We start from the raw sequence: 16,256 nt of genomic DNA on the forward strand, positions 1-16,256 counted from the left end.
CCCATGTAGTCGCTCCCTCCTTCGTCCCATGGTTAAAATTCTGACGAACCATGAATTGATCATCAATTGATCAAATTAGGGTTTCTGAATCCAAGGATCATCATTCCAGATTCCAACCTTAATAATTTTATGACGACCTCATGGTCATTAATTTTATTAATTATGCTCGGTTCAACGACCAGTATTCTAATTAATATTTTTGGTACGCTGCCAATAATCCATCAGATGTGCAACACGTGGTCAGATGATCAAATATTCAACAATTTATCACATGAGAAACACTTGCTCAAACCAAGGAATATTCGTTCAACAATCAATATTCAACGATCCATCGAATGAGCAATACTTGCTCACTTCATCGTAAGAACTATACCTCTGTCTCATGACATGTTCAACTCATGAGTTTCAGAATATCATGTTCAACTCAGCAACTACATGGACTCGTCGTCCCATCAAACCACGAAGTCATTAATTGACTAACATACCACGAGACGTCAATCGTGTCACTTTAGGGGATATCACTTAGGGTTTTGGTCTGGCGGTCTACGACACGTGTGTTCAAACACACGATGGAATGTGAGCAAGTCGTGCAATCAGTTGAAGGAATTCACGAGGTAGTGGGTGGAAAATCGACCAAGTCTCCACACGTTGAGCAACTGGTTTCAAACACGATCTCCACTTCCCCACTCCTTGATTCCATCAACTGTCACACTTCATGGGATCATGGTGTCTAAAATTACAACAATATAAATAAGTCTCTGAATCATGATTGAATCATCAACAGTATCATCAATCTCACGTCTCATCGACAACACGAGATCATCAACTCATCAATTGAGCAACTACTCTCGATTGAGCAATTTCAATCATTCAGAGCTTATCATATTCAGAATTCACACACCCATAATCTTTGATTACCATTGATTCCACACATTTCCCAGCTTCCCTCCTACAGATCAACCCATCCTCTCTTGTGATCGAATTTACTCTGGAACGGTCATTGTCTTGATTTAGGCCGGAGTACTACAGATTGATCTCTCGAATCTAAAGCACCCCCTTTGCAGCGGTGCATCTGTGTGAGGTTTAACATTTCTCTCGGTTCGAGGAGTCTCCTCTGTAGTTGCAGGAAATCCTACACTACACCCCTCATATGATTTCATTGTTGATCAACTCATTTTTTGGTTTATATTCTTAATTTTATTGATTAACTTTTGAATGTTCTTACAAGAAAGACAAAGAAGTCAAGAATGATCTCTGCTCTGAACTTTCTCTCTCCTATTTACTTGTTTCTTACTCAAAAAAGATCTCCCCCTCCTTTACAACTCGAATGACTATTTATAAGGAAATACATAGTGGATGACAGCTAATCTGTCCTTTATTTTCGGATATGGTTTGCGACATTCTCGCAACCTTACAAATGCTAATTTCGCAAGCTCTCTGATTTTCGCAAGACTGTCACATCTTTCTCGTGACTTTAAATGACGTCATTTATTCTATCATTTTTGAAACTGTTCTGCGACGCTATTGTGCTGTACCATTGATAATTTCGCTGAGACATAATTGTTGCGAGATTCTGATCCTACATCTTGCCTCTTCTCATATCTTCTCTGCAAAGTAGAGAATGATGTGAGAAATTCCGCATCTGCTTATCTTTTCATATTCCACATTTATCACACGTACTCTCTCTTCCATTTATTTCTTGACACGTCTTCTGTAACTGCTACTTTTCAACCGCTCACGTCTCTTCGTCTTAATGGTGTTTATTTCTTCGAGTAAAAAATTTCTTTATATACTCTTCTCCCCCCTTTTTCCACTTTTATTTTTACTTTCTCTTCTATTTTTATTCTCTCATCTCTGCAACTCTATTATTCTTCTGCAAATTCTGCTGCTGTAATTTTTTCTTCCTTCAATCCTTTTACCTTCCATACATTCACATACTCTATATTCAAACATGGCTCCAAGTGGTCATATATATGAGAAGAATTTACAAGATGTCCAAAAAGATCTTGCTGATAAAGGTTTTACACTCTCCACCATTCCTAGTGAGAATGCCAAATCAATTCTTTCTGTCAAGCTTTTCTCTAATCAAAATTGTGATAATCAATCAATCATAATTTCGCTAGGTCAGATTCTCGCAAGTCTCCCTATTCCTCTTTATAACCCAGATCTTCCTTTATTTTATGAATTTCTCGCTCATCCGGGATTTTTGCGAGCCATCTTCCAACTAAGTGGGGATTGCATCCGTCTGATGCTAGAGTTCGCTAATCGTGGTGTTGGTAGAGGATCTCTTTACTCCAAAGAACTTAGGGATCCGAAATTCGCAAACCTAGAAATAGTTGTTGAGAAGTATACAGTGGCGAATTTCTTTGAAAACTACGAACTTATCTCCATGAAGAAAGAGAATACTCGCTGGGGTATTCGATTAAGAAGGAAAGATAACATTGATGAAGCCAAAATTCTTATGCAAGATATTGACTGGCATTCTGGTAAAAACACAACTCCTCGCTAATCCAAAGACGATAAATGGAGTGTTTTTCCTTTAATGCTAAAGGGACCCTACATTGCTGGATCAAACGTTCTCCCTGCGAATCTCGCTGCATATCAACCTTGGGTTTTCTCTTGGCCCGAGAAGGAGAAAGAGGTATGTTTTTCCCCTTTAACTCATTTTATACTTCTTTATTGATTTTTACTATTCTGTTCACTTACTCTTGCGACATTCCGCAAATCCAAAAACTAAAGGATAGTTATAACAGGACTGGGAAATCTAGTACTATGTTAGCTATTCGCTCATACACAGATGAGGTAAGAAATTTTCTCTTATGACTTTAAATAGTACTGTTACTTCCATGCTTCCATTTCTTATTTATATCTGTGTGTGAAGATTATTGCTGAAGTAGAAGAATCTGCTGATGCTGCGAAGATTGGTGATAAAGGTAAAGGTGCTCTTCGCAGGGAAAAATCAACTGGTCCTCCTCCAAAGAAGAATGAAGAATTGGAAGCTGAAGTTAAAGGTCTTCGCGAGAATAATAAACAATTAGAAATTTATTCTTCCTCTTATAAGAACAAAATTTCTAGTCTTCAACAAGCTAATAATCAGCTTTACGGTATGTTACTTTTCTCCTTTCTCTTTATTCATTCATCTTGTTGTTTTATCTTATTTAAATGATCCTTTTTGCAGACATTTATGGTCTTTCTGATGAAGCTACCCTTCTTCGTTCATTTCCTAATGCCTTGGATAATGATACCCTTCTTGAACGTCTTAACAATTCTTTGAATAGCTTCTCAAATGATAGAATTTCATCTCTTTCTCTAAATGAACTTAGATCGAAATTTCGCCTCTTAGAAATTGATCATAGATCCAGTTTAGGCTTAGCCAACAGATTTAAGCGTCTCCTTATTGATTCCAAAGAGAAAACCAATGAGTTAAGAACCAAGATTAGCGGTCTCATAGATGATAAGGATCATATCTCTGATCAAGGTGCCAAGGCTTTGGCGAAATTCCAAGAGGCTCTTCTTGAAGTTCAACTTGAGCGAGATGAAGCTAACCGCAAGAATATTGAACTCTGCAAAAGGGAAAATCAAATTCGTTCTCGTCTTCTCATAAGTAGTGAAGATGAATTTGTCTGGGCTGCGAAAATTTTAGATGATGCTAGAAAAGATTTAGGCGTAAATGTTAGTCTCCAAGTTGAACATACAACCTTGATTAGAGACATGATTTCTGACAGAGAAGGTTGCTAATTGCTCTTCTTTACTAATCTTTTGCTTCTTATGAATTTTCATCAAGTTAATAATTGGTTTTCTTTTGTTCGCAGATTCTGAAAATAGATATCGTGAAAAGATTGAAGAACTTGAATCTGAAAAGGAGGAACTCGCAAAGAATCTTTCTTCTCGCAACGACAAGTATTCTAGATTGAAGAATCAAATCAAAATCACCGTTGAGAATTTTAAGAATGACGCTATGCATTTTCGCAATCAAACCTTCCAGATGGTTTGTGATGATCATAATATCCCACATTCTGATTATCCTTGTCTTTTAGAAGAAATCCCACAAAATACTCCCAGTTTGATTATCTCTGATAGCGAAGCTGACGATGAAGAATCTGATAGTGATGGAAGTTCTGATGGTGATGAAGATTCTGACGAAGATGAAGAAGGAAACAAGTCTGATGAAGATAATGAAGGATTAACCAAGAAATAGTCTTTACTTCTTTCTTTGACTCTTTGTAATACTTGTATATTTATTCCTTCTTTCTGTATTTTGTGTTTCTTCCATTTTAACCTGCGTAAATGAAAAAAATTCTTCTTTGCAATACAGTTAATCAATACAATCATTAATTCTTGAATTTTTGAGTAAATCTCTCATATGGAGATAAATAACATTTTCTAATTTCATACATTCCCATACTTGCCTTTGTTATTTGAATCCAAATGAGAGATTTCATAAAAAATTTCTTATTGTATAATTTCGCAATCTTTTGCGAAGTGAATTTTGTTTCTTTTCAAAATCTCATTCCTGTGTGGTCTTATTTTTCCTTCCTAATTAAAGGTCTTATTATGCCACCTCTTGTCATTGCGACAAAATCGCAGGACGTCCTTGCATTTTCATGCAAAAACCCATTGATCTTGCCTTAACCTTTTCTTTTGTATTATGGCCTCTTCAGGAATGTTGCGACAATATGACAAGGCCTAAATATTCTTGTGAAAATAAAGCCCCATGACATTGCCGTCTTGCGACGAAATCGCAGGACGTCTTCGCACTTTCATGCGAAAACCCATTGATCTCGTCTTATCTTTTTCTTTTGTATTATTGCCTCTTCAGGATTGTTGCACAAATATGACAAGCCTTAATATCCTTGCGAATAAAAAGCCTTATGACATTTGCGTCTTAAGACACTTATCATCTCCCTAATGGAGGGTTCCGCCCTTATCTCCCCCCTGGTTACCCCTTCAAGGAGGCGTACTTCTACCGTACAAGGTTATCTCCTCCCATCCAGTCTTAACAACAACCAGTTGTTTTTGCAGCCTCTTATCCCTTTTACCTATAGGGTTTATGGTTACGAGACTGCACCCTCAGTGGGGTTTTCTTCAGGCCGAGTGCAGTATGAGCCAAGACTTGTCAAGAATGGAAAGGACGCTTCAAACTCCCCCGACACTCTTGACTCAACCGTGTACCTCGGTGCCTTGATCATATTCTGCACTCCTTTGGAGAGTCCTTATTACCTTAGTCGCCCAACCTAAGTCATATGCTTAAGTTGAGAATCCAAGGTGCCTCTCCCGGATGGGCTTCATTGACCCCAAATCTCCATGACTCAGGTTCCGGTGGCGGTGTAGCCTTTCCCTGAATCATGCAATAGGTACCCCCTCATATGACGTACTTTAGGTCTTACATTTGCCTCTTGCAAAATTGTATTCGCGAACTAGGGTGTACGCCATAAAGGTTCGCCTCTTTCTCTTTTGTCATTCTTCTCTGATTATTTTCTGTAAAATTCATTATCTCTGCGAGAGTCTCGCAAGTCATTATATTGTATCTGAACTTCACAATCTCAATTTTGTTGTTCAATCAAATGTATTTTTGAGAATTTTACTTATTGCGATATTATCGCAACAACTTAATCATTCATACATTTCTTGTTTTTATTACCTTTGCCATCGTCTGCTTCTTTATTATTTTCTGATACTGCTTTCTTGGTAGTGGTATGTTCATCCTTTTTATTCTGAGCTAGCATTAATTTCGCAACATCTCTTCTCCTTTCTTTTCGATTGTATCCACCATCAACCTCTCACTTCTTTGTACGTCTTTGATTTTGTGTCGCCAGTTTTCCTTCTTGTTTGCTCTTCCTTCGCAAGATTCTATCTCAGTTTCGTAACATCTCTTTCCTTCAACCCAATCTCCCTTTATGATTCCTACACCATTGGGGTGAGGGAATTTGATGCATTGGTGGAAAGTTGAAGCTACACCTAGAATCCCATGTAGCCAAGGTCGACCAATTAATTCATTGTAGGGTGATTCTACATCAACGACACAGAATGAAATTTCAGAAGATATTCCCTTCAATGGAATTTGCATAGTAACCTCCCCTTTAGGCTTGTTAGCAGTACCATTAATACCATAAATCTTATATGTTGATGGTATAAGATCATCATCTCTTCCACCCATGGTTTTATAAGTATGATAAAATAAGATGTTCACATAGCTTCCAGTATCGACTAGAATTCTATTGATTCCCCATGAATCTTAAGCTTCATCATCCTCATCTTATTTCGGTTTTGGATTAATTTCTAATTTTATTACCAATGGATTGTCATGCACCTCTTCTCCTTCGGGAATTTCTTCTACGGTAAAAGAAATGATCCGTTTCTGTCATTTCTCTAATCGCGAGATTTTCGCAATATTCATAATTTCTCTTCCATTATTATCTCTTGCGAACACTCTACTCAAAACATTATCATGAAAATCTTCAATTGTCTTATATGAATGTACGATAGAGTGACATAATAGATTTTTTGCTTTTGCACCAACTTCTATGAAGAATGTTTCTTTCTTTTTCATCGTATTCACTTTGTGATGTTCTGGCGGTGGTGGTAATGGTTGAGATTGCGGATGCCCTATCAGAAAGTCGTTTAGTTTTCCTTGATCTATCATTCTCAAAATAATTCTCTTTACATTTATGCAATCATTTGTGGTATGTCCATGAAAATGATGATAAGAAAAAAATTCATGACTTCTGTGGTTTGGGGGTGGTTCTGTTCCCATGTTCCATGGTGTTGGTATATTCTCCATCAAAATTATAGCTTCCCATATCTTCTCCACACTTGCATTTAGAGGTGGCATCTTGATTTCTTCCCATATTACCTTGTGACCTCCTTGTCCTCTATTAAAGTTTGGTCTTTGACCTCCATAAGTTTTTTGTGGTTGATCGAGCCTTTGAATCTTGTTATTTCCTCCACGATTGTAGAAATTTCTTTCTCTTTCATACTCTTCTTGATCTCGACTTTCCATAGCTACCAACTTCTGTTGATTGTTACCTGTTACCTTTTCTTATTGTACTTGTGAAGTATTCGCCACTGTGTTTATTAGCTTGGGTAATAAGCTTGCATTCGTTGTTTGTGAGCTGGTGTTCGCAACTGGATATGATTCCATTTCATTTTGTCTTTCCTCTAAAGCAATGTATTCTTCTTGAAGTTCTCGCAATTCAGTCATTGTAATCGTATTCTTGACTCTGAAAATTTGGACATACAACAAGTTTGTTGCAAACATAGCATTGATGAATGATAATATGAGATATCTCTCATCTACACGGCCATCCATTTCGCTACACATAGTTCTCCATCTTTTAGTCAAGTGTTTCAAACTTTCGCCAATCCTTTGTTTTAATCCAAACACATCTTCTATACCAGGTCGTGAAGAATTATTACTTATATATGCTCCCAAGAATGTGGTCTGCAAATGATTGAAGGAGGTTATTGTATTCTTTGGTAAACCTTCAAACCATTTTAACGCTTCTCTTGTTAAGCTGGATTCGAAATATTTGCACAATACCGCATCATGATTTTCCCATTGTAACATGCACCTCATATAAGCTTTAATGTGTTGAATTGCACAAGTTGTTCCATCGAAAATGCTGGTTAATGCAGGCAAATTGCATTTCGGTGGTATTCCTCCTAATTGTACTTCCCTTGTAAATGGAGTTTTTGCAGCTTCTTCTATTGCTTCATCTAATTGTCTTCTACCTACTTCTCCTCTGTTATTTAGCATTCCTCTCATTTCTTCTAATTCTTTCAAGATTTGTTTATTTACACCTGAATCTTGACCCACTGGTCTCTTTAATTTTGCTTCTCTTCTTCTGCGTTCACGTATATATTCTCTTGCGAAATTTTGTATCTCTTCTTCATTATCCTCATCTCGTCTTCTTCTGCGATTCTCTTCCTCATCCCTATCTTGAATTCGCAAATGATGATGTCATTCATTTTCCCCTCCATAATTTTGTTCATTTCTTATCAATTCAATTCGCTGTCTTTCAGCCATTCTCTTTACTCTATCATACTCTTCATTGAGATTATCGTTATTCCGGTTTTGTATACGCCTTCTTTCTCGATAGTCATGATTGTTCTGGCGAATTGTCTCCTGAAGCTCTTGTTCTTCCATTTCCGCTCTCAATCTTTCACGTTCGCAGATTAAAAGTGCTTGTTCAGCATTATGTCTTTCAATTTTTTCTTCAATTGTCTGTTGATTTCTTTGAGTTTCTCTCACATGTAAAATTCTTCTTCCTTCCTCTTGATTTCCTTCGCCTTCTTGGTTATTTTGTCTCTGATTTTGCCCATCATCAAAAGTTTCATTTTGTGGAATGTAACGATCATCAGTTCTTTTTCTATTTTCGCGATATTCTTCATTAGAATTTGATATCTCTTCTTGAATATTGTTTCCAGCATTGATTGTGGGTGAATTTTGCCTCATTTATCTTCTAGTCGATCTGGAATATGATTTTGTAATACTTCTCGATCTTCTATTATGCAATCTGATATTCTCCATCCTTAATTCGTGATTTTGCCTTGTTAAATTCGCACGTTCTTCTGCCTCAGCTCTTCTTTCTTCATGTATTTTTCGTCTCAATGTTTCTAACGCTCCAATTTCCTTACTTCCATAAATTATTCCTTCATCTGCTTCTTGATTTCTCTCTTCCAGTCTATAATTTCTATTTTGTTGCTATTCTTCTATTTCTTCTGCTGAATTTGATCGCCAAGTGTGTACGCTCACTCTGTCATAATCGGTATTCCTCTCTTGAACTATTGTTTGTTGAATTGGCTATTGAATTAGATTTTCTCTATTATTTCTCATTCTAGTAGATTCTCCCATTTCACTTCTTTCTCTTCCAGCAATTCTTTTGCTTCTTCTAATAGTAGTCGGTTGTTCAGATGCATTCCTTCTTCTAGCCATTTCTTCAATGCTAACAGTATTATGAAAAATTCTTAATCAATCACTTTAAATTTTCACAAATCTCAACATTCAATATTTAGCTTTTTCTAGAATAATATTCAACTCTTCCCTGTTTCTAGCGCCATTATGTAGTTGCAGGAAATCCTACACTACACCCCTCATATGATTTCATTGTTGATCAACTCATTTTTAGGTTTATATTCTTAATTTTATTGATTAACTTTTGAATGTTCTTACAAGAAAGATAAAGAAGTCAAGAATGATCTCTGCTCTGAGCTTTCTCTCTCCTATTTACTTGTTTCTTACTCAAAAAAGATTCCCCCTCCTTTACAAATCGAATGACTATTTATAAGGAAATACATAGTGGATGACAGCTAATCTGTCCTTTATTTTCGGATATGGTTTGCGACATTCTCGCAACCTTACAAATGCTAATTTCGCAAGCTCTCTGATTTTCGCAAGACTGTCACATCTTTCTCGTGACTTTAAATGACATCTTTTATTCTATCATTTCTGAAACTATTCTGCGACGCTATTGTGCTGTACCATTGATAATTTCGCAGAGACATAATTGTTGTGAGATTCTGATCCTACATCCTCCGGACGGTCGTCTCCTCAATTCCTTAAAAACCAGCAAATCGTTTTTCCCCATCTATAGATTGGCGACCACAGTGAGATATCATTCTCTCGGTTGAAATCTCACAATTCCACAAGATGGTTGATCTCAGGTCAGGTTCCGTTACGAATCCTAACACAAACCGTGCTAGCACTAGCAACAACAACAATCAGAATATCCCGGAGACAATTACGACCTCCAACACTGATGGTGGTGACATTACTCCTCCTTACGTCGAAGGTCATCCACTGTCCGGACGACACCCTGAAGAAGTCAGAGGAGATCCACCACCTACCATTGCTGATCTTATCAAAGCGTAAGAGACTCTTGCAAAGAATCAGACTGACATGGATGCTACACAGAAGGAGCTGTGTAATTATCTCAAAACTCTTACTGACAAGATGTCAGAGAAAACTCAAGTGAAGGGAAAGGAGAAGGAGAAATCCTCAGACGACGATCCTGAAGTAATTCCAGTCCATACAGTAGAAGACGACGAAGTCCGCAAAACTGTTGTAGACAACTCATCAGCGAAGGGATCATCGAACTTCATCACTCGCGAGGATCTGGAGCACCTCTTGGAAAACCGTGGAAAATACAAAACATCGCATGTCCATCGTCATCAACCTCCTTATCCTGCCGCTACGCAGAGGATTCCACTCTCCAAAGGTTACGTTTCTCCAACCTTCACCTTATATGATGGAACTGGCAATGCTCGGGAACATGTCTCTCGTTTTCTCGAAGCCCTGGGAGAACATGAACATAATCATGTCGTTCGTCTCAAGGAATTCTCAAAGTCTCTGAAAGGCAGAGCATACACCTGTTATAACAACATCGCACCCGGGACTATCAACAATTGGGGAGAAATGGTTAACGCATTCTACATGAAATACTTCTTCGCGTCAGAATAAGTCACCCTCTCCGACCTTGGAAGAATGTTTTAGAGGGTCAGTTAAAATCCCAATGATTATGTGAAAAGGTTCAGAGTCCAAGCCCTGGATTTTCATGACCCAAACGTCACGGATCAACAACTAGTGGACTTGTGCATCAATGGCATGCTCCCGGTCTACAGGGCCTTGCTGGAGAACCTTCGATTCCAGACATTCTCAGAGCTTCACGAAGCTGCGAAAAGGTCGGCAACCACTGCACCCGCTCTTTTGGAAAGAGCAAAGTCTACAAAGACTGAGGATTCAAAAGACACTCGAGCAAGCAGGCGTTTAATCAACAAGCAGTACAACCTGCAACCTTCAACAAATACTGTCGCAGAAGAGAGTAACCGAAAAGCAGAACCACAACACAAGCAGACTTTCTCCACCCCTTCAAAGGCACACAAGAAGGAGAATTCGAAAGTCCCTCCTCAGCATATCCAGAAGCACATGATTTTCCCTGTTCAATGGAAGAAGTTAATGAACTACTCGATGCCTGGATCCAAGATGGTGCAATAAAATTTCCTTATGTCAAGAAGGAACCAACTGAATAAGCCATGGAAAATCCTCGGTATTGCCGCTTCCATAGATACGTCAGCCATCCCACAAGTGATTGCAAAATTTTGAAGCGCATATTCAAAGAAAAGGTCGAATCAGAAAAGTTCAACCCGGGGACTGAGGGAGTACCAAAAAACCCCTCCCAGTCCGAACTTTTACCATCTCTGAACCTCCTGTCAAGGAAGCGGTCCAATCTCTGATCGAACATGTCTGCGAGTTGTTGTATCTTTCGAAAGCTCAAAGGAAAGACATGTTTGCTGCGATGAACCACATCGTGTCCGGAAAACGCCTGCTGATCCAAGAGACCACCACCGAACCTTCATCCACCGACAAAGAAATGTATGACTGGGGACTGCTCACCACAATGCACATTAAAGGAAATGAGTTCAAGAGGGCGTTCTTCGATGTTGGTACCGCTGTCAATATCATCCCTTTGAAAACTCTCAGAGCTGCTGTTATTACTCGACAGGATGCCACCCACGCTCCCATAGCAATTAGGGACCACGAAGGAATCTCCAGAGACTCATACGGCTTCATCACTCTCAAAGTTATGGAAAGATTGATCTGCACTGAGGCCAAGTTTTTCATAATCCGGGAAGACCCTGGATACGACATGGTCCTTAGAAGAACTTGGATTCATGATGGAAGGATAACGATGCCTTCAACACATCCTGTCATCGACAAGGATTCCGAGTCAGAAGACGAAGCAGAGGACACACCACCGTTTGAGCATCTGGAAGAAGTAAAAACTCTGATGGGACTTACGCAGGAACTTGGAGAAAATCCGCACACCTTTGTCAGAAGGTTTCGAGCTCAGGAAAGTCTTATTTCTCCTCATGCTCCAATATTACCAATGTTCAGATATGCTACTATGGCCCAGGGACTCCTTCCCATGAACAATTTAGCAATCATCAAAAGCTACGAGTGGGTAACTTCACCTCAGCAATATTACACCCAATGGTTGGGTTCAGAACTTCTTCAAATCGGTCACTCCATCGAGAGGTTTATTGTTGAACACCTGGCTAAGCATGATCAACACTATGTTGGATACTCTCTTCCGCGTGAGTGTCCATATGTGCCACAATCGTGGAATTCCGTCAAACAGGGAATTCTGAATCAGCGGAAGTTATTCAAGGCACGATCGACCAAGCCTAACAAGTTTCATGAAGGAGACCTGGTTCTCAAAGCAGTTCAGCGCGGTCTTCATTCTACAAGGAACTCCAATTGGGAAGGATCATTCATGGTCGCTAAGTCCGTGGCCGGAGGATACTACAAATTGATTAACACAGATGACAGAACCCTGCTAGTAATTCACGAAAATTGGCTCAAGGCGTTTATATGAAATTATTGGACATTTTAGCTATTGGGAGTTCGAAGCATTCATGGAGTTTGGATTTAACATTTAGGATTTTCTTTCATTTGTATTTCAAATCCTCCAAAACGTTTGCAATACTTGCAATTAGTATTTGAATTCAGCAATTTATCAAAACTCAGTTCATATTTCGTAAAATAAATCAAATGTACAAGAAAATCCTTAACCATCAGTCAATCCAAAACCATCTAAATATCAAAATCCAAGTATAAACCTCACATCTCTCAGAAGTTCAGAAGTTCAAAGGAAATCAGCAAGAAAAGGCTTTCGCTCATCAACATCCTTCAAGATTTGCAAAGTCGCCCTCTCCTTATTCAACTCCTCGGTCAGCTTGGAAATCTTGTCCTCCTTCTCCTTCACAGCCTCATTGGGAAAGGGTATGTTCTTCTCACATGAATCCTTGATAACGTTTATTTGCTTGCGAAGCCATTTCACGTTGAGGCCCAGTCTCTCTAAATTCTCCAAGTTAAACTCCCAATCAAAGAGTATATATGGAGTCACAGTATTCCTAGGTATGGCACGCATATCACTCATGACACGCAAGATAACGCCTACTTTTATGGTTAAAGCATAAGCACGCCCAGGATTCCTGTCAACGATCATGTGGCCAAACTTCTTCCATATTGTCTCGTACAAGCGTGCATATCCAATGGGAACGTTGAATCCACCTATCAGTTCATGATATGTGAGTGAAGTGTTAAATGGAGTATCAAAAGAAACTCCTGCAGTTGTATATTCATACACTATTATGCGGTTCTCAGTCACTTGAGCGGCTTTCACAACCAAAGCAATAATTCCTTCGGTATTCTTCGCTGCTGTCTCGGTTTCTTCTATCACTGAGGCAACAACCATATGGGTTTCCATAACATCAGTAGCGACCTTCTCATGGCCTTGAAGTGCAGGTATGGTTGCATCTTCATCAATAACTCCAGAATGGTTAGAGTTATCATCGTTGGCTCCAGTATCCTCAACTTCGGTATTTAGCACCTAATACGAAGATTACATGAGGTTAGAGTCACGAATACAAAGGAGATTATGAAACACAGTATACCAGCAAGGAAACATCATAATACATTCAAGGCACGAGCAAATAACATAAAAGTCATGAAAACACGTTTTACGATGAGTCCGTCTGAAGAAACTGAACTTTGCTCTGTACTAAGAGACGAACTGGGAGCAATCTACAAGGAATTTGAGGATGTGACATATACCATTCTCTTCGTATGGATGTCCTCTATGACATTTCAAAATTTCATGACAATCCGATGAACGAGCAAGTAGATGTAGCTAAAATATCAAGTGATGCGCAATCTGAAAAAGTCCTGGAAGTTTACTATCTCGCATTTTTCAGGATCTGAACGTACTCAACACTTAAAAAGCTTCTTTGGTAAATCTTGGAAATTTTCCGGGTTGAATTTGCACATGCATATCATCAAAATCCGATTCCGGACGAAGATTCTACAGCATTTTTACTAAAAAGCTGGGTTTCGAATTTTCTGACGACGAAATTTGACTAATTTTTCATATACGCACATGGATTCACATTCATTCATTAAAAAATCAGCACTTTTATACTTCTATGAAGAAGGTACAGGGTATATGCTTACTTGGGAGATATCCAAAGCGTTCAAGGATTTGGGATTGTCCGTGTCAACGATGGGAGGATCATTACTTTCATTCGGCTCCAAATCCTTGGCACCGCCTGTGTCTCTATTCTCAAGAGACGGTCGAGTAGCAGCACTCTCCATTTCCATAACGACATCCTCCTGGACATATTCTCAAACAATTAGTCATCAATAAAGCATCATAATCGAACATGTAAGAGATACTTACGGCTTCTTCTTCATCGCTCAAGTCAGGAATTGCTTGCTCAAAGGCGGAGAACCGAAGACCATCAATACTTGATGGAGCAAAAATCCACAACGGAATAACAATATCGGTTTTAGGATCCTAATAATATGGGCGAGAAAGAGTCACAACAAAGAAAATACTGGAAACTCACCAAAGCACCAACTGGGGACTTTACGATATTGGGTAACAACTTATAACCTTTATGCCTGCCTTCTCCGCCATGAATAACCTCCTCAGTCTCTGAGAAATATACACCGATTCGAGGTCGTATATTACGACCGTCCTGTGGTGAAATCCAGTAATATAATCAGAATACAGTTCTTATAATTTCGTGAAATCGGAATATCATTAGAATACAGTTCTTAAGATAATACAACCTTTAGCTTTAATGATAAGGTTTATCTATTACCATTATGAGACCAGTTGTGGATTCGATCATGAAATCGGAGTAATGAGATAATATAGTTATTGCTATTCTATGAGATCAAGCTGTGGATTCGATCATAGAATCAGAACAATTGTTATTGTCATTCCATGGGACCAGTCGTGAATTCGACCATGGAATAAGAGCGATTGTAATTAGGAATAATTAACTTTGTGGCTCTATACTAGCAGAGCAAGCTGTCTAGGAGCATTAATTATCCTGATACGAGCTTGCCGGTAAGTCATATCCTTTATATAGTCAGGGTAAACTTGTTGTTTGTTCCTGAAGACGTTATCGCTCTATACTAGCAGAGCAAGCTGTCTAGGAGTCGTCCATCTCGTGATGCTATATAGAAATAATCACTGAAAGTATTCAGTATTCATGAGATATTTCGTTGTCCAGTCGTGAGACTACATATCTACATGTACTCTGAGAGAAAGTACTCTCCGTTGAGAATTCGATGAGAGACCCGTGTCTCGATACTCACGTCTGATTGCTGAATCAGAGCTTCGTATAATTATGAGTTTACGAATTTAGCCTTTGTCGAAAATCCACCATCTACATTAAGTCCCTTGCTTACTGAGGGAAGCTGTGTTCCTCAGTCAGCATTAAATGGTGATTTTCCGGCCATAAATAATAATACCAGTAATTGAACTTAGTCGTAAGTTGAGACGTTACCGGATTTAAAGAGCATGAGAAAACCACGACTTGATGAAGGCTTCAATGTCATGATTGGAGAGTCTTTTGATGAACATAAATTGGTGTTGAACCGCTGGTTTGGACGACGAGTCCGTGGTCGGTTAGGATTCGCGGGTCGGGTCCAATAAGGAAATCCTTAGAAAATTAGGTTTTGGAAATAAAATTGATATAAAAGGGATTAATCCTTTTTATTTTATTTTCCTTCACACACGGCCAGCACCTTCATCACCTCTCCATCACCTTCACGTCAGCAGCGAGTGGAGGAAATTTTTTTGTCGGAGCTTCGCCGTCGTCCGACCGCCTCCGTTGCCGCCGACCAACTTCCGGCCGATTCGCCCAGGTGCGTTTTTTTTTGTTTGCTGATGTTTATGATCCTCATGAGTTGTTCATGCTTTGATCATGATGAATTTATATACATGTGTGTATATTAGTGTGAGTTTTATGAAAAACCCTCGTTTTTGAAAACGTATGTTCGTTCGATCGTTAGTTTTGAAAACTAATTATAATCCCTGATTTAGGAGAGATTTTTTTTTAATATGAACCTAGGTCCAGTGATAAAACTTAGTGTATGAGCTTTCATGTATACCAAGGTTTCATCATAAAAGAAGTGAATTTTCATGAAATTGGAAAAATCTTTCGTTTTAAAGACAAATAATGATGACACGAAGGAAAATATGTATGATGAACTTGTGTCCAGTGATAAAATTTTGCTTATGAGCTTTCATGTAAATACAAAACTTTATCATATGTATGAGATGTGAGCTTTCACAATATTTTTTGAAATAAACCTTCGTTTTAAAGACAAATAACGACGATACAAAAGAAATATATATATATATTTTTTATATATGTATATGCAGCCGTGACATATATTGTGC

This window comes from Papaver somniferum, chromosome 5 (assembly GCF_003573695.1).
Source record: "Papaver somniferum cultivar HN1 chromosome 5, ASM357369v1, whole genome shotgun sequence".
NCBI classification, from domain to species: Eukaryota; Viridiplantae; Streptophyta; class Magnoliopsida; order Ranunculales; family Papaveraceae; genus Papaver; species Papaver somniferum.